Raw genomic sequence first — 19,116 nt, forward strand, 5'->3', positions numbered from 1 at the left:
CATACATTTCATGCCCTTCCTGTCTCCCTTCCACCCGAGCGGAAAGGGAACCCCCTGGGCCACTGGCCGACCGGAGGCACATACAGAGCAATTGCTCTTGTTCAGACTTTTTACAGTATACTTTACCCATTCAACCCAGGCATTTGCATCCCTGTACCCAGTTTCTATTTCAATGGTCTGTTTCAAGTCCTTTACCTCTATAAATTTTACTACTTCAGGATCATCGGGAGGGGTGAAGGATCGTATCTTCTTACCCAGTAATTCTACCTGTTTTCCCTGTCCTTCGCTAATTCGAAAACAATAGCCCAAGAAATCCTTCCCATTTGCTTTCATTTGTATCCCAAACGTTCCATTTCATTGTATCTCATAGGTGCCCCCCGCCAGGATTGTTTCATGCCATGTGGTTTTCCTTATCGTTAGGTATATTGGGTTACACTTTTTATCAGGACAATCACGAGCTGGTCGGAAGGGGGCCCGGTGTACTGTGATGAAACCATTATACTAAGTACCGTCCCCAAGGCCATCCCCATAGGACTTTAGATGTATCTCAGAGCTGCGGTACTGTCTCTGATTATCCACATCCCCACAATTTACTAAGCTGCATACATCAGCGTCTATTACTTGTGGATTATCAGATTCAGGAACCGTTAATAATCCATATGAAAATGATATTTGATGAAATCCCAATACTAAAAGGGCGAGCATCATAATTCTAACAGCATCCCCAGTATCTAAACATCATGCTGAAGCACCAAAAAGACTTAATATAAAATCTTACAGAAATAATCCCGCGCTCGCATCGCCACTGTATAATCAGTTACTCAAAGTCTCTTTAGTCTGAGTTTCAGCGGGTCTTGCGTTGATTCGGGTGTCCAGACTTCTTCCTCAACTGGAGATTCCACTGGCCCTTTGATCCGAGTGTAGTGAGTCCAGCCTTTCCCCACCGTCCTTATTGCCGTTTCGGTCGTCAAAAGAGCCTGGTACGGCCCTTCCCAGTCCGGCTGCAATTTAGTCTCTGTCCATGATTTTACTAAGATTCAATCGCCCGGCCGGATGGGATGAACGGTGAATTCAAGGGGTGGAGTCTGTGCCAATAAACCCTGGTTCCTGAGGAAAGACAAAGAGGAGTACAAGCCCAGTATATACTTCTTTAAGAACAACTCTTTAGTTTCGGGAATTGCCAATTCTCCATTCGTTCCCCAGTAAGGTAATCCAAATAAGATTTCATAGGGGGATAGTCCCAAATCTTTCCTTGGGGCTGTTCGTACTCACAAGAGAGCTATAGGTCAACATTTGGTCCAAGGGAGTCTGGTTTCTATTATCAATTTAGAGAGCTGTTGTTTGAGTGTTTGGTTCATTCTCTCAACCCTTCCCGATGATGGCAGGTGCCACGGAGTATGGAACTCCCAGGAAATTCCCAAACCTTTCATTACCTCTAAAGTGTTACAGGGGGTAAAGTGAGTTCCTTGGTCGGAATCAATATGGTTCACGAGCCCGTATCGGGGAATTATGTGCTCCAATATTGTTTTCGACACTCCACTCACAGTGGTGGTAGCTCAGGGGTATGCCTCAACCCAACCAGATGGATGATCTAGTATGAGTAGCAAATATTTTAGTCTCCCTACCCTGGGGAGTTCAGTATAATCTACTTGTATACTCTGGAAAGGTCTCAATCCTGGGTCTCTTCCTCCCGGGGTCTGTTTTCTCAAGACTTTCTTATTTACCTTTCTGCATATTATACATCCCTCACATATTTGTTTAGCAATTGTATATATTCCTTTACATCCATATTCCCTAAGAACTAAATCACACATTGCTTGTACTCCCCAATGGCTGCCTTGGTGTAGGACAGCCATAATCTCTCACATCATCATTTTGTTTAACATTCTCCTTCCATCAGGTAACCTCCAATGCCTGTCTGCTGTTTTTACAGCCCCTAAATCTCTCAATTCATTTTCTTCGCTTTCAGTAAATATAGGAGCTTCCCTCGGACTTGGGACAGTAGGTATTAGGGAATGAATCACCACTTCTTGTGGGTTCAGGGCTGCTTCCTCAGCCACTTCATCGGCTAATCTATTTCCCCTAACTTCTAGTTCATTTCCTTTCTGATGACCATTTACATGCACTCCTGCTATTTCTCAGGGAAGTAATAGGGACTCCAAGACTCGTTTAATCAATTCTTCATGTACTAATTCTTTCCCTCGGCTATTGATCAGCTGTCGTTCCTGCCATATCTTACCGAAAGTGTGCACAACACCAAATGCATACTTAGAGTCAATATATACTTTTCCCTCTTTATTCTCCAATGCCCTAAGGGCTCTTTCCAATGCATAGAGTTCACAAGTCTGAGCTGACCACCCATTTGGCAACCGTCCTGCCTGCACCACACTACTGTTTGTCCCAACTACGACTGCATACCCATTATGTCTTTTCCCTTCAGTCACCTGGGATGATCCGTCTATAAAAAGGTCTAGCCCCTGCATGAAGTGGAACATCTCTCAGGTCCATGAGGACCTTAGTTTGGTATTCTATAATGTCAAGGCTGTCGTGCCCTGGATTCTGAGGAGAGTCTCCTTCCCCTTTCCAATGAAAGGCAGCTGGATTTAAACAATTGTCAGTGACCAACACTAGATCATCCTTTTCTATTCATATTGCCTCATATTTCAGAATCCGCGAGTCTGTCAACCATCGCCCCGCTTTTTGGTTTAGGATTGTTCTCACTTGGTGTGGAGTGCTTACTATTAGGGCTCCCCCAAATGTAAGCTTTCTGCTTTCCTCCACCAACAGTGCAGTGGCAGCCACAGCCTGCACACACTCAGGCCACCCCCGGGATACTGGATCCAGTAGCTTCGAAAGATATGCTACTGGTTGTCTCATTCCTCCCCACCTCTGGGTCAATACTCCCAAAGCCGCTCCCTTATCCACGGTAGCAAAGAGGTGGAAAGGTTTATCTAGAGAAGGTAAGGCTAACACGGGGGCATGGATCAGATCTCTTTTGAGTTTCTCAACTAGTTCTTTTTCCTCATCACCCAACGTAGACATTTTGGTTCCCCCTCTAATAGTTTGAGATATAATTTCTTAGTCTTCTGTGCATAGGAATCAATCCACAATCTGCAATAACCCGTTAGACCCAAACATTTGCGTAACTCCCGTTTAGTGCTGGGCAGTTGCATTCCCACTATTCCCTCTATCTGTTCCGGGCTTATCTTTTTCTCACTCACTAAATGTCCCAAGTATTTCACTTCTTGCTCCACATATAGTAGTTTGTTTTTAGATACTCTCAGTCCCTGCTGACCCAGGAAATTCAATAATTTGTTAGTGGCTTCCACTACTCTTTCTCTTCTTTTTCCTGTTACTAAGGTGTCGTCTACATACTGCAACAGGGTAGTCCCCTTGGGGCTGCTACATTTCTCCAATATTTGTTCTAACACCTGTCCAAATAAATTCGGGGATTCCATAAACCCCTGGGGGAGCACAGTACACCGGTATTGCTGTTTCTGTCCTGTCTTAGGTTCTTCCCATTCAAAGGCGAACAAATTCCTACTTTCCTCTGCCAAGGGACAAGCCCAACCATTTGTGGTCATGAGGGATCTCACTTAATAAGGTATAGGGGTTTGGTACCACTGGTTGCCTGATCTGTACTATTCGATTTAATGTTCTCAAATCCTGCACCAATCGATAAGTTCCATCGGATTTCCGCACTGGTAGGATTGGGGTATTATAGGGAGACATACATGGCTCCAACAGTCCATCTCTAATCAATCCTTCAATTACTGGCTGCAGTCCTCGTTTACCTTCTATGGAAATGGGGTATTGTCGCTCACAGACAACGTCCCCTTTTCCTTTTTTTTAAATTTACGTCAAGGGGAGGGATCTGTAGTTTTCCACAATTCCCTTCTCTAGCCCATACAATAGGGTCTATCTCTCTCTCCACATTCTCTGTCAACATTGCCTTTCTACAACTAATTCTTTTTCCTGAATTCCAATCCCCAGTTCTAAGAGGATAATTGAATCTCTCCCTAATAAGTTACTTCCTATATCAGGGATATACAGCAGTTCCCCTGTGACCCTAGCCTTAGGACCTTCTATCATAAATTCAGATATTTACAAACCCAGTCTTTGTCCGACCTGTATTTTGTCCAGAAGAGGCGGGACGAAGAATGGATTCCTTAGTCCATACGAAGCAACAATATTTAATCATCTTTTTCCCCTGTACAAGTAGTATTTTGCCAATTCCACAACATCCTGCCCAAAGGACTTTCTGGAGGTATGTTCTAAGGGACCCCGCCTCCATTTCCATTGCTTTTTCCTTCTTTTGTTTTCCCGGAGGCTTTTTCCTTACCCACGGCACAGCCCATGTGGAGTTCCTTCATTAGTCCCTTATTAACTACTAAAACTCAACCCGGCCACCAAGGCAATACTTAAAAGTCAGGTTTCTTACCTTGGTCTGTGCAGAGAGTTGCCTGGCCCCTTGTCGCCGTATTTTCTATCGAACGCCTATCCCTGTCTGATTCAGATGTCTCTCTTGTGGGATTCGTAACAGTCTGCCAAGGGAGCAGACCAAACCAGGACACGAGACCGCTCCTCAATGGGGAACGGGATGCGTCTTCCCAGTGTCCAAGGCCAGCCACTCCCCCCGGTGATGGAAGAAAATCCCGGACAGCCCCCAGTTGTGAGAAACACACACCTCCATAATTGCAGTCCGAGACAAAATCTGAATCAGCAGTGTCCTTTATTTTACACTTGCAAGTGGGTGAGATATCCAGTGCCTATAAGGTAGAGGACATACACACCAAGTTCAATTCATACATAATATTTATATGATTTGATGTCTTTTGTTTTACATTGCTCCTCCCCTGCTTACATCGTCCACTTCCCTAAGACCGACCCCCTTTACCCCTGTTTATCTCTTGCCTTATCCGGCCTTGTCTGTGACAAAATGCTTTTTCCTGGCCTCACAAGGCTGTTTGACCTCATCCTGCTGTAGGTCATTGTTAGGCATATTCTTTCTTCATCATTATCTACCCCCTTCATCTGTGCCTTTCCCGAGGCCGTTCTGATCCCTATGACCCTTTTAATTAGGGTTTGTTCCTGTGTTTTTGTAAAAGTGGGAAGCAGATGTTTATACCTACTGTTTGTACAGGCGTATCTAGCTTAACTTCATCCCCTCACAACATCTTATCTATTTGCCTGTAATGTCTACCATTGTTTTATTGGCACATCTCATTCTAACATTCAATTTTAGCTAATACAAAAACAATTATATATTTCCTCCACATCGTTTCCATTCTTGTTAACTCAGCTTGTGGCTAAAACAATTACACACCGGTGTGAGTTCATTTTACTTTGTAAAATGGAATTGCAGAAGTAACATTAATTTACCTATATCCCACAGTACCTTTGCTTCACAAACATTTATCTCCCTCACATTTCAATAGAACAACTCATCCAGCATCCACTGCACTTTGACAGAAAATGATAGCTAAAATTCACCCTCCGATGTGTGCACGACTGCTTCCTCACATCTCTATGCAACCCTGTGGCCCTAAGTCTCACGTTATGTTCCTTCATTCTACAATCCCCAACCAGTAGAAATCGTTTATCGTTATCCACCTTCTCTTTTCCTATTCATGTCTCCAAGACTTTCATCACACCACCCATTAACATTCTCAATTCTACAGACCACAGGCCTAAATGATATGATCTCTCCTTCCATCTTAACCATGCAAGTCCAGGTATCATTCTTGTCAATCAATATTCTACTCCTTTCAGAAGGTGTGCGGCCCAGATCCGCTCACAGTACTCCAAGTGGGGTCTATCTAACCAGGGTTTTGTAGAACTGCAGCATAACTTCGGCATCCTTCTACTCCAGTCCTCTACTTAAAAAGGACAGCAATCTGTTCGCTTTCTGGATTATTTTCTGTACGTGTCCGTGACACTTTAAAGTTGTGTGCACCTGAAACCCCAAGTCTCCTTGGACATGCACTTCATACCATCCAGAAAAATACCTTGATCTGTCCCTTCTGGATCCAAAAATGGATAGCTTCACTATTGCTTTCATTCAAATGTTTTTGCCACAGTTGTGTTTATTGACTTAATCTATCAGTATCCCCTTGCAATTTTATGCTGTCATCTACACTGTCTACAATGCAGCCTAACTATGTGTCATCCACAAATTATGATAAGACTTCCTGTGCCATTATCCATTCCCTTAACAAATAACATCAATAATTGAGGCCCTAACACAAGTCCGTGTGAGACATAACTGGTTCCATCCTGCCAATTGACTACCTACCCATTATCTCTACTTTCTGTCACCTGCCACTCAAACAATCTCCGAGCCGTGTCAGGAATTTGCCCTCAATTCTCTTGGCTCCTACCTACTTAAGTGGACTTTGTCAAATGCTTTCTGGAAGTCCATGTAAACAACATCTATGGACATTAGTCCCTGACAGCTACCTTCGTCCCCTCTTCAAACCCTCTGCAATGAATTTATCAGGCACGACCTACCTGTCATGTGGCTCTCCCTGGTTAACTCAACAATTTGAGGTGCTCACTTATCCCAGCCTTGATTATAGACTCCAACAAATTCCCTGCCATAGGTTCTAAGCTCCATGCTCTGCAATTCCCGAGTTTTCCGGGTTCTCCTCTCTTAAAAAGCGCGACTGACACGTGCAACAATCCAATCCGGAGGGACGACTCCTGGATCTCGGGAATTCTGAACGATTACAGTTCGGGCTTCTATGAGGCGCTTGTCGATTTGTTTTAACACCCACCGATGGAACCCGCCTAATCCCAGGCATTTGTCACCCTTTGATTCCAGTCATTTCCTCATTATCGATGTTTTACTCACCTTCATTTTATTCGGTTGCTTTTCCCGATCCACTTTTCATTTCACCGGGACTTCTGGCAAGCTATCCTCCTTTTCTCCTGAAAATACCGAGGTAAGGGGAATGATGGAACATCTCGACCATTTACAATGTCCCCACCTTCTCCTGACCACCCGCTTTCCCTTTAGGCCAGCGGAACATTTCTTCTCGATTTTGATGTCCCTGGAAAGATTCCGATCAAAATTCCTTTTGGGAGCTCTTTTACACTGCTTTGTGTCTTTCCTGCTCTCTGGATCTTTCCCAATCAGCAGGATCTATGCTGATATTTTTGTCCATGACTGTTTTCTTCTGTGAAGCAGAGCTTTCCCTCTCAGGGGTATCAACTGGTTTCCTATCGTCTTCAATGTTTCTTTAAACATCCTCCCGTCATCTTCAGTTCTTTTAGCCATCAGCAGATTTTCCCACCTTATTGTGGACGGTCTCTGTCTCATCTCAGTCAAGGCGGCTTTACCGAACTCTCCAACTCCAGCAGCATAGAACATAGAACAACACAGCACAGAACAGGCTCTTCAGCCCACAATGTTGTGCCGAACATTTGTCCTAGCTTAAGCACCTATCCAATTGCCGCTTAAAGGTCACCAATGATTCTGACTCTGCCACTCCCACAGGCAGTGCATTCCATGCCCCCACCACTCTCTGGGTAAAGAACCTACCCCTGACATCCCCCCTACACCTTCCACCCTTCACCTTAAATTTATGTCGCCTTGTAACACTCTGTTGTACCTGGGGAAAATGTCTCTGTCTACTCTATCTATTCCCCTGATCACCTCATAAATCTCGATCGAGTCACCCCTCATCCTTCACCGTTCCAATGAGAAAAGGCCTAGCACTCTCAACCTATCCTCGTATGACCTATTCTCCATTCCAGGCAACATCCTGGTAAGTCTTCTCTGCACTCTCTCCGAAGCTTCCACATCTTTCCGAAAGTGAGGCGACCAGAACTGCACACAGTCCTCCAAATGTGGCCTCACCAAGGTCCTGTACAGCTGCAACATCACTTCACGACTCTTGAACTCAATCCTTCTGCTAATGAACGCTAATACACCATAGGCCTTCTTACAAGCTCTATCCACCTGAGTGGCAACTTTCAAAAGATCTATGAACATAGACCCCAAGATCCCTCTGTTCCTCCACCTTACTAAGAACCCTACCATTAACCCTGTATTCCGCATTCTTATTTGTACTTCCAAAATGGACAACCTCACACTTGACAGGGTTGAACTCCATCTGCCACTCCTCAGCCCAGCTCTGCATCATATCTAAGTCCCTTTGCAGCCGACAACAGCCCTCCTCACTATCCACAACTCCACCAATCTTCGTATCATCTGCAAATTTACTGACCCACCCATTGACTGCCTCTTCCAAGTTATTAATAAAAATTACAAACAGCAGAGGACCCAGAACTGATCCCTGCGGAACTCCACTTGTAACTAGGCTCCAGGCTGAATATTTACCATCTACCACCACTCTCTGACTTCGACCTGTTAGCCAGTTCTCTATCCAACTGGCCAAAATTTCCCTCTATCCCATGCCTCCTGACTTTCCGCATAAGCCTACCATGGGGAACATTATCAAATGCCTTACTAAAATCCACGTACACTACATCCACTGCTCTACCCTCATCCACATGCTTGGTCACCTCCTCAAAGAATTCAATAAGACTTGTAAGGCAAGACCTACCCTTCACAAATCTGTGCTGGCTATCCCTAATCAAGCAGTGTCTTTCCAGATACTCATAAATCCTATCCTTCAGTACCCTTTCCATTACTTTGCCTACCACCGAAGTAAGACTAACTGGCCTGTAATTCCCGGGGTTATCCCTATTCCCTTTTTTGAACAAGGGCATAACATTCGCCACTCTCCAGTTCCCTGGTACCACCCCCGTTGACAGTGAAGACAAAAAGATCATTGCCAACGGTTCTGAAATTTCCTCTCTTGCTTCCCACATAATCCTAGGATATATCCCGTCAGGCCCGGGGGACTTGTCTATCCTCAAGTTGTTCAAAATGCCCAACACATCTTCCTTCCTAACAAGTATCTCCTCTAGTTTACCACTCGGTTTCACACTCTCCTCTTCAACAATATGGTCCCTCTCATTTGTAAATACTGAAGAAAAGTACTCATTCAAGAGCTCTGCTATCACTTCCGACTCAATACACAGTCTTCCACTGCTGTCCTTGATCGGACCTACCCTCGTTCTCGCCATTCTCATGTTTCTCACATACGCATAAAAGGCCTTGGGGTTATCCTTGATCCTAGCCGCCAAAGATTTTTCATGACCTCTCTTAGCTCTCCTAATCCCTTTCTTCAGCTCCCGCCTGGCTATCCTGTATCCCTCCAACGCTCTCTGAACCTCAATTCCTCAACCTTATGTAAGCCTCCTTCCTCCTTACAAGACATTCAACCTCCCTTGTCAACCAAGGTTCCCTCACACGACCATCTCTTTCCTGCCTGACAGGTACATACATGTCGTATCTGTTCCTTGAAAAAGCTCCACATTTCCACAACATCCTTCCCTGACAGCCTATGTCCCCAACTTATGCTCCTCAGATCCTGTCTTACAACATCGTATTTACCCTTCCCCCAATTGTAAAACCTACCCTGTTGCACGCACCTATCTCTCTCCATAACCAAGGTGAAAGTCACAGAACTGTGGTCACCATCACCAAAATGTTGATCCACTAACAAGCCCATCACTTGTCCCGGTTCGTTACCAAATACAGCAGATACATGCTTTGTGCTTTCAAACACTGCCTTGAACTTGATAGTGCTATCATCGCTATATGATAAGTGGGCACGCACAACTAGCTCACTCATTAATTCCAAATCATTACTCATTACTAAATCCAATACTGCTTGTCCACATGAAGCATATAGGACATAATGCAGTGAGAAACAGTACCGGCAATACACCAGACATGCACTACCTTTCTGACAAATGCTTGACTACCTCTAAATCTGTGTTCACGTTAAAATCCCTCATGAGTAGCACTCTGGCTTTGTTACATATTGGATGCTGCCTGAACTGCTGTGCTCTTCCAGCACCACTAATCCAGTATTTGGTTTTCAGCATCTGCTGTCATTGTTTTTACTTTGTTACATATTGCCTAGTTTTGTGCATTTTTACCATCCAGGACTTCAGAGCTGCTACCAGGCGGTCTGTACATAACACCTATTACAATTTTAGGATTTTGACTATTCCTCAGTTCCACCCACACGGTCTCCACTGAATGCGTTTCCTTCATTATGTCCTCCCTCATCATTGACAGAATTTTGTTTCTCATCATGGAGGCTACTCCACCACCTCTGCCATTTTCCATATCCGTCCTATACCACTATCCTATAACCTCGGTCTTCACAATTATCCTTCTGGAGACCACCTTTTGCTTTGCTCAATCTGCAGCACACTCTCCGCGGTCAATATCTCACACCAGAGAGCTCCACCATTCAAACTGATGACCATCGATGCACCTCAACTGCACCTCCCTTTCAGAATTCCCTGAGATATCAAAACCCCATACACTGACACTGAAGTATCCTCAACAGTAGAACCCACACCACTCTCTGGAGAATATCATTCTAAAGATTAACAACACAATAACTGTCGAAAGTTCACCTCATCTCAGTCTGAAATTATAGGAAATACAGTCTGAAAATCCAAGTCATTGGCACCTATTGCTTCTGCTTTATCCACCCGACTGTTAATGAACACAACATTCTCTTGTATTTAGTCCAACAGGAGTTCCCTTTCCTCAAAGCATCTTGACAGTGTCTTCAAATTGTATGATTATCTTAGTGCACGGTTAAGATTTCCAAAGTAATATCCTTACTCACGAACGTCCTTCTGTCATCCTTAAATGTCAGGGGCTACTCCTCTTTCCAAATCCTACCTTACGATTGCTAATAGTCTGCACTCTGGAAATGTTATTTCTCTACCTTGGTCAACTTGTAACTAAGGCACAGTGATGTCAATTAGATCGAAATATTCATCACCATTTGTGCCATTATTAGGCCGATCTGTTTGTGAAGGCTTCGGCTGTTAGAGAATAAGCCTTGATTTTTGTACCTGGCATTTTAAATACTCACTCTTTACACTTATCTTATTATTTGCTGCTGATGTGTAATAATCATCATTACAAGGATTGAACTTGCTGTGTTTGCTGACCCATTCTTCCTGCCGTAACCATATCGATCCAGTGTTGTATGAACTCGACCGGTGAGTGCAGATATTGTAAAACACCCTTCACCTGACAAGCCCTCACCACAACGTTGTTGCTTTCAGACCCTATCCACACCACTAGTTAGACGATTGTTAGAAAACAGGGGAACGCTGACATCGATCAGGGAAGTGTGATCATCGAAAGTGAGGCATCACTTAATAAAAACCACGGTTTGTGCTCTTCAATAAAATACTTGCTGCTTTGGTGTTCCTGGTGCGTTTGCTCCAATCTCAAGCAGTAATGATGTGTTTGTGTATTGGGGGAAGAAGTTGAACAATGAAATTGGGCAAGAAAAAGTGAGACGAAGCGAGTAGTTAAAAGGACGTTGCTTGATGAATGGGAGTGTGAGAGTGCGAAGCTGTGAGCAACCTCTGGTGGCTGCAAAAGCCTACTGCACCTGGTATTCCCAGGCAGTCTCCCATCCAAGTACTAACCAGGCCTGAGTCTGCTTAGCTTCCGAGATCAGACGAGATCGGGCGTTTTCAGACTAGTATGGCCGTAGGCACAGACTGCTTCCATTTCTGCTTCCTTAAAGGCGCACACTGCTGCATTTACAACAACATTTTGCCATTCAATCATACTGCACCAAAACATTTCTTTTTCCTTTGCCTTTCTATTCTCCCATCTCCATCTTCAGTTCCTCTACTTCACCCTAGACACACACACACACGTTTATTACACAACAGGATCAACTCTTTCACACTCACTCCACTCCATTTCATTACATGCCCATCCAAACTGCTTCACAAATAAACTCCTTTCCAAATTATAACCACAGCAACATACACACACCACAACGCTGTTTAGCCCCTACAACCTCTGCCTCCATTCAAACATCATGGCTCAGCTCTTGCCCAACTTCATATACAAGCCTCTGGCCCTTGGTACCTTTGAGAAACAAAGCTCACACACCTCAATAATTGCAGTCCGAGACAAAATCTGAATCAGCAGTGTCCTTTATTTTACACTTGCAAGTGGGTGAGATGTCCAGTGCATATAAGGTAGAGGACATACACACCAAGTTCAATTCATATAAATATTATGTATGATTTGATGTCTTTTGTTTTACATTGCTCCTCCCCTGTTTACATCTTCCACTTCCCTAAGACCGACCCCCTTTACCCCTGTTTATCTCTTGCCTTATCCGGCCTTGTCTGTGACAAAATGCTTATTCCTGGCCTCACAAGCCTGTTTGACCTCATCCTGCTGTAGGTCATCGTTAGGCAGATTCTTTCTTCATCATTATCTACCCCCTTCATCTGTGCCTTTCCCGAGGCCGTTCTGATCCCTATGACCCTTTTAATTGGGGTTTGTTCCTGTGTTTTTGTAAAAGTGGGAAGCAGATGTTTATACCTACTGTTTGTACAGGCGTATCTAGCTTAACTTCATCCCCTCACAACATCTTATCTATTTGCCCGTAACGTTTTAATGGCACATCTCATTCTAACATACAATTTTAGCTAATACAAAAACAATTATATATTTCCTCCACATCGTTTCCATTCTTGTTTACTCAGCTCGTGGCAAAAACAATTACACGCTGGTGTGAGTTCACTTTACTTTGTAAAATGGAATTGCAGATGTAACATTAATTTACCTATATCCCACAATTTCCCCCTTTTCTTTTAATTACTATTTGTTATCTTCTGCATTTTTCTTTTAGGGGCACCTGTTTCATCAAGGCTGTTTCAATCAGTCTTTGGGTGAGCCCTCGTATACAGGGTATGATACAACAGCCAATGGCCACCAATACCCCGACTACTACTATCAGGGAAGTAAGGATAGAAACCACCATCCCCTTCTGCCTTCCAATCCAGGACTCAAGCCATCCTGTGAGAGATGTGTCTACTCCTGCATTCTCAGCCAATTCCTCTGCTAAGGTAGTCAATCCTCTTAAGACCAGAGTAATTGAACCATCAGGTGCAGTGTTATTAGGAATAATGGTACAACAACTTCCTCCTAACATCACACACACCCCCTTTTTCTGCTAAAATCCTATCAAGGGCCATTCTATTTTCCCATGCCATCCTACTTGTCGCATCAAGCTGGTCTGATAGTCCTTTAACCACATCTCTTGTATAAGTTATAAATCGCTGTTGATTATAGAAAATGTAATTTATCCAATCTACATTTTTATTAATTGTTACCCAGCAGAAGAGAGCTGACTCAAAGCCTGCTGCAATCTGGTTACGACCCTTGGATTGATCAGGTACCCCCCTAGGGACTCCGACCGAATCGAGATAAATCCTGTCATCGAAAGAAGTGTCTAACAGTAATCTCTTACCCCTTCGCTTCTTCCCACCTATCTTTTCCTTCTCAAATGCCAGGGTAAATGGAATTGCCAATTGTACAATTGCACATATCCCTCTCCAATCTGGAGGTAGCGTGGGTCTCAATATTTTGCCTCCACAGTCCCACCACAGATCCGCTCGGGGAACCTTCAATGCTGAGTAGTTCCCTCCCTTCTCCGTTTCGGTAACACTCTTAATTTCTGTGCATAATTTCAGCTCCCCCAAATCATTCGACCGACTTGTACCTCGTCTACGCACACACGAGGTGTGATTTCCAACTGCGGCAGAAAACAGGGGGGGAGCTTTTGCATCTTTCTTCTCCAAGGGAGGGAACATCAGAGATAGGGGAGGTACAATTCCTATCATTCCATGCAGTCTCATCCTGATACAGGGCTATCATACATTTCATGCCCTTCCTGTCCCCCTTCCACCCGAGCGGGAAGGGAACCCCCTGGGCCACTGGCCGACTGGAGGCGCATGCATAGCAATTGCTTTTGTTCAGACTTTTCACAGTATACTTTACCCATTCAACCCAGGCATTTGCATCCCCGTACCCAGTTTCTATTTCAATGGTCTGTTTCAAGTCCTTTACCTCTATAAATTTTACTACTTCAGGATCATCGGGAGGGGTGAAAGATTGTATCTTCTTACCCAGTAGTTCTACCCGTTTTCCCCGTCCTTCGCTAATTTGAAAACAATAGCCCAAGAAATCCTTCCCATTTGCTTTCATTTCTATCCCAAACGTTTCATTTCATTGTATCTCATAGGTGCCCCCCCCCCAGGATTGATTCATGCCATGTGGTTTTCCTTATCGTTAGGTATATTGGGTTACACTTTTTATCAGGACAATCACGAGCTGGTCGGAAGGGGGCCCGGTGTACTGTGACGAGACCATTATACTAAGTACCATCCCCAAGGCCATCCCCATAGGACTTAAGATGTATCTCAGAGCTGCGGTACTGTCTCTGATTATCTACATCCCCACAATTTACTAACTGCATACATCAGTGTCTATTACTTGTGGATGATCAAATTCAGGAACCGTTAATAATACATATGAAAATGATATTTGACGAAATCCCAACACTAAAAGGGCTAGCATCATAATTCTAGCAGCATTCCCATTATTCTAAACATCATGCTGAAGCACCAAAAAGACTTAATATACAATCTTACAGAAATAATCCCACGCTCGCGTCGCCACTGTATAATGAGTTATTCAAAGTCTCTTTAGTCTGAGATTCAGCGGGTCTTGCGTTGATTCGGCTGTCCAGACTTCCTCAACTGGAGATTCCACTGGCCCTTTGATCCGAGTGTAGCGAGTCCAGCCTTTCCCCACCGTCCTTATTGCCGTTTCGGTAGTCAAAAGAGCCTGGTACGGCCCTTCCCAGTCCGGCTGTAATTTAGTCTCTGTCCATGATTTTACTAAGATTCAATCGCCCGGCTGGTTGGGATGAACGGTGAATTCAAGGGGTGGAGTCTGTGCCAATAAACCCTGTTTCCTGAGGAAAGACAAAGAGGAGGACAAGCCCAGTATATACTTCTTTAAGAACAACTCTTTAGTTTCGGGAATTGCCAATTCTCCATTCGTTCCCAAGTAAGGTAATCCAAATAAGATTTCATAGGGGGATAGTCCCAAATCTTTCCTTGGGGCTGTTCGTACTCACAAGAGAGCTATAGGTCAACATTTGGTCCAAGGGAGTGTGGTTTCTATGATCAATTTAGAGAGCTGTCGTTTGAGTGTTTGGTTCATTCTCTCAACCCTTCCCGATGATGGCAGGTGCCAAGGAGTATGGAACTCCCAGGAAATTCCCAACCCTTTCATTACCTCTAAAGTGTTACCGGGGGTAAAGTGAGTTCCTTGGTCGGAATCAATATGGTTCACGAGCCCATATCAGGGAATTATGTGCTCCAATATTGTTTTAGACACTCCACTCACAGTGATGGTAGCTCGGGGGTATGCCTCAACCCAACCAGATGGATGATCTACTATGACTAGCATATATTTTAGTCTCCCTACCCTGGGGAGTTCAGTATAATCTACTTGTATACTCTGGAAAGGTCTCAATCCTAGGTCTTATTTACCTTTCTTATTAACTTTCTTATTTACCTTTCTGCATATGATACATCCCTCACATATTTGTTTAGCAATTGTATATATTCCTTTACATCCATATTCCCTAAGAACTAAATCACACATTGCTTGTACTCCCCAATGGCTGCCTTGGTGTAGGACAGCCATAATCTCTCGCATCATCATTTTGTTTAACATTCTCCTCCCATCAGGTAACCTCCAATGCCCGTCTGCTGTTTTTACAGCTCCTAAATCTCTCAATTCATTTTCTTCGCTTTCAGTAAATATAGGAGCTTCCCGAGGACCTGGAACAGTTGGTATTAGGGAATGGATCACCACTTCTTGTGGGTTCAGGGCTGCTTCCTTAGCCACTTCATCGGCTAATCTATTTCCCCTAACTTCTAGTTCATTTCCTTTCTGATGACCATTTACATGCACTACTGCTATTTGTCGGGGAAGTAATAGGGACTCCAAGACTCGTTTAATCAATTCTTCATGTACTAATTCTTTCCCTCGGCTATTGATCAGCCGTCGTTCCTGCCATATCTTACCGAAAGTGTGCACAACACCAAATGCATATTCAGAGTCAATGTATACTGTTACCTCTTTATTCTCCAATGTCCTAAGGGCTCTTTCCAATGCATAGAGTTCACATGTCTGAGCTGACCACCCATTTGGCAACCGTCCTGCCTCCACCACACTACTGTTTGTCCCAACTACGACTGCATACCCATTATGTCTTTTCCCTTCAGTCACCCGGGATGATCCGTCTATAAAAGGTCTAGCCTCTGCATGAAGTGGAACATCTCTCAGGTCCATGCGGACCTTGGTTTGGTATTCTATAATGTCAAGGCAATCGTGCCCTGGATTCTGAGGAGAGTCTCCTTCCCCTTTCCAAAGAAAGGCAGCTGGATTTAAACAATTGTCCGTGACCAACACTAGATCATCCTTTTCTATTAATATTGCCTCATGTTTCAGAATCCGCGAGTCTGTCAACCATCGCCCAGCTTTTTGGTTTAGGATTGTTCTCACTTGGTGTGGAGTGCTTACTATTAGGGCTCCCCCAAATGTAAGCTTTCTGCTTTCCTCCACCAACAGTGCAGTGGCAGCCACGGCCTGCACACACTCAGGCCACCCCCGGGATACTGGATCCAGTAGCTTCGAAAGATATGCTACTGGTTGTCTCATTCCTCCCCACCTCTGGGTCAATACTCCCAAAGCTGCTCCCTTATCCACGGTAGCAAAGAGATTGAAAGGTTTATCTAGAGAAGGGAAGGCTAACACGGGGGCATGGGTCAGATCTCTTGAGTTTCTCAACTAGTTCTTTTTCATCATCATCCCAACTTAGACATTTTGGTTCCCCCTCTAATAGTTTGAGATATAATTTCTTCGTCTTCTGTGCATAGGGATCAATCCACAATCTGCAATAACCCGTTAGACCCAAACATTTGCGTAACTCCCGTTTAGTGCTGGGCAGTGACATCCCCACTAATCCCTCTATCCGTTCCGGGCTTATCTTTCGCTTTCCCTCACTAACTAAATGTCCCAAGTATTTCACTTCTTGCTCCACATATTGTAGTTTGTTTTTAGATACTCTCAGTCCCTGCTGACCCAGGAAATTCAATAATTTGTTAGTGGCTTCTACTACTCTTTCTCTTCTTTTTCCTGTTACTAAGAGGTCGTCTACATACTGCAACAGGGTGGTCCCCTTGGGGCTGCTAAATTTCTCCAACGTTTGTTCTAACATCTGTCCAAATAAATTCGGGGATTCCGTAAAACCCTGGGGGAGCACAGTACACCGGTATTGCTGTTTCTGTCCTGTCTTAGGGTCTTCCCACTCAAAGGCAAACAAATTCCTACCTTCCTCTGCCAAGGGACAAGCCCAAAAGGCATCCTTTAAATCTATCACACTAAACCATTTGTGGTCATGAGGGATCTCACTTAATAAGGTATAGGGGTTTGGCACCACTGGGTGCCTGATCTGTACTATTCGATTTAATGTTCTCAAATCCTGCCCCAATCGATAAGTTCCATCGGATTTCCGCACTGGTAGTATTGGGGTATTATAAGGAGACATACATGGCTCCAACAGTCCATCTCTAATCAATCCTTCAATTACTGGCTGCAGTCCTCGTTTACCTTCTATGGAAATGGGATATTGTCGTTCACAGACAACGTCCCCTTTTTCCTTTTTTTTAAAATTTACTTCAAGGGGAGGGATCTGTAGTTTTCCACAATTCCCTTCCCTAGCCCATACAATAGGGTCTATCTCTCTCTCCACATCCTTTGTCAACATTGCCTTTTGTACAACTAATTCTTTTTCCTGAATTCCAATCCCCAGTTCTAAGAGGATAATTAAGTCTCTCCCTAATAAGTTACTTCCTATATCAGGGATATACAACAGTTCCCCTGCGACCCTATCCTTAGGACCTTCTATCATCATAGGTTCAACTACTGGAACAGTAAATCCTTCCCCTTTTACCCCCGAAACAGTAATTGACTGTGTTGACATTCCTACTTTCTTTGGTTTAACATTCAGCGATGACCGTGCTGCCCCAGTATCTACTAGGAAGACGACCTCTTCCCTACAGGGTCCCACCTTCAGGTTTATCAAGGGTTCCTGGTGGGCCCCCGAGGGCAGGAACCCCTGACACTCCTATTCTTCAAAATTCATAAGCGGAATTGCCCTCTCTTCCCTTTTCAGAGCAGGACATTCCCGCTTAAAGTGCCCTATCTTTCCGCAATAATAGCATCCTGCCTGTGGAGACCTCCAGCTCTGCCCCTGTCGCTCGAACCCTCTATCAAACGCTCCCCCTTGTCCTCTCTGTCCGACATGCTGCCACGCACCGCTCCGGTTGGTCACTATCGGTTCCATTCTTTTCTTAACTACCTCATCAACCGCAGCTACCATCATTTTCACCTTCTGTTTCTGTCTCTCATCCTCTCTCTTTACAAACACTTTCTGTGCCTCTCTTAACAATTCATCTAATGGCTTTTCACTCCACCCTTCTATCTTCTGTATCTTTCTCTGTATGTCTGGCCATGCCTTTGTCACAAAATGTACTTTCAAAAGACCCTGTGCCACTGGGTCCTCAGGGTTCATTCCAGAATATTTCCGCATTGAGTCTCTTAATCTTTGCAAGAAAGCTGAGGGAGTCTCACCTTTCTCCTGTCTAACTTCAAAGGCTTTCGTCAAATTCTGTGACTTTGGAACTGCCTCTCTTATTCCTTTTAGAATCAGGTCTTTCAATTCCCTCATTTCTTCTCTATGCTCTGGGTTTTGGTTTTCCCACTGGGGGTCTCTGAGGGGAAACTTCACCTCTCCCTGTCCAGCATCCCCATCTCGAATGGGGTGTTCCCTGTCCCATATTTTAATGGCTGCTCCCCATATAAGTCCCCTTTCTTCCCCAGTAAATAGTATATTCAAAATAGACATTAACCCAGCCCAGGTATACAGACTGGGCCCCAAAAATTGATCAATTTGTTCAGACAGCCCTACCGGATCCTCAACCAGGACCTTCATTTCTTTAAATGTTCTGACCTCCCCACTGCTGAGGGGGACACTTACAAACCCAATCTCTTTGTCCCCTATTGGTACCTCCCGAAGGGGATAAGTCATTACGTTCTTCCCCTTTTTCTTT

General features: G+C 44.3%; 1 non-coding gene across 1 annotated transcript; it reads right to left on the reverse strand.

Moving 5' to 3' along the window:
* Positions 1–11,495: 11,495 nt before the first annotated feature.
* On the reverse strand, positions 11,496–11,614 carry LOC140491741 (5S ribosomal RNA). The gene has a single exon (XR_011963412.1). It is a non-coding gene; the product is annotated as a 5S ribosomal RNA (ribosomal RNA).
* Between the last annotated feature and the right edge of the window lie 7,502 nt (positions 11,615–19,116).

The sequence above is a fragment of the Chiloscyllium punctatum genome, chromosome 19, assembly GCF_047496795.1.
Source record: "Chiloscyllium punctatum isolate Juve2018m chromosome 19, sChiPun1.3, whole genome shotgun sequence".
In the NCBI taxonomy this organism is placed as follows: Eukaryota; Metazoa; Chordata; class Chondrichthyes; order Orectolobiformes; family Hemiscylliidae; genus Chiloscyllium; species Chiloscyllium punctatum.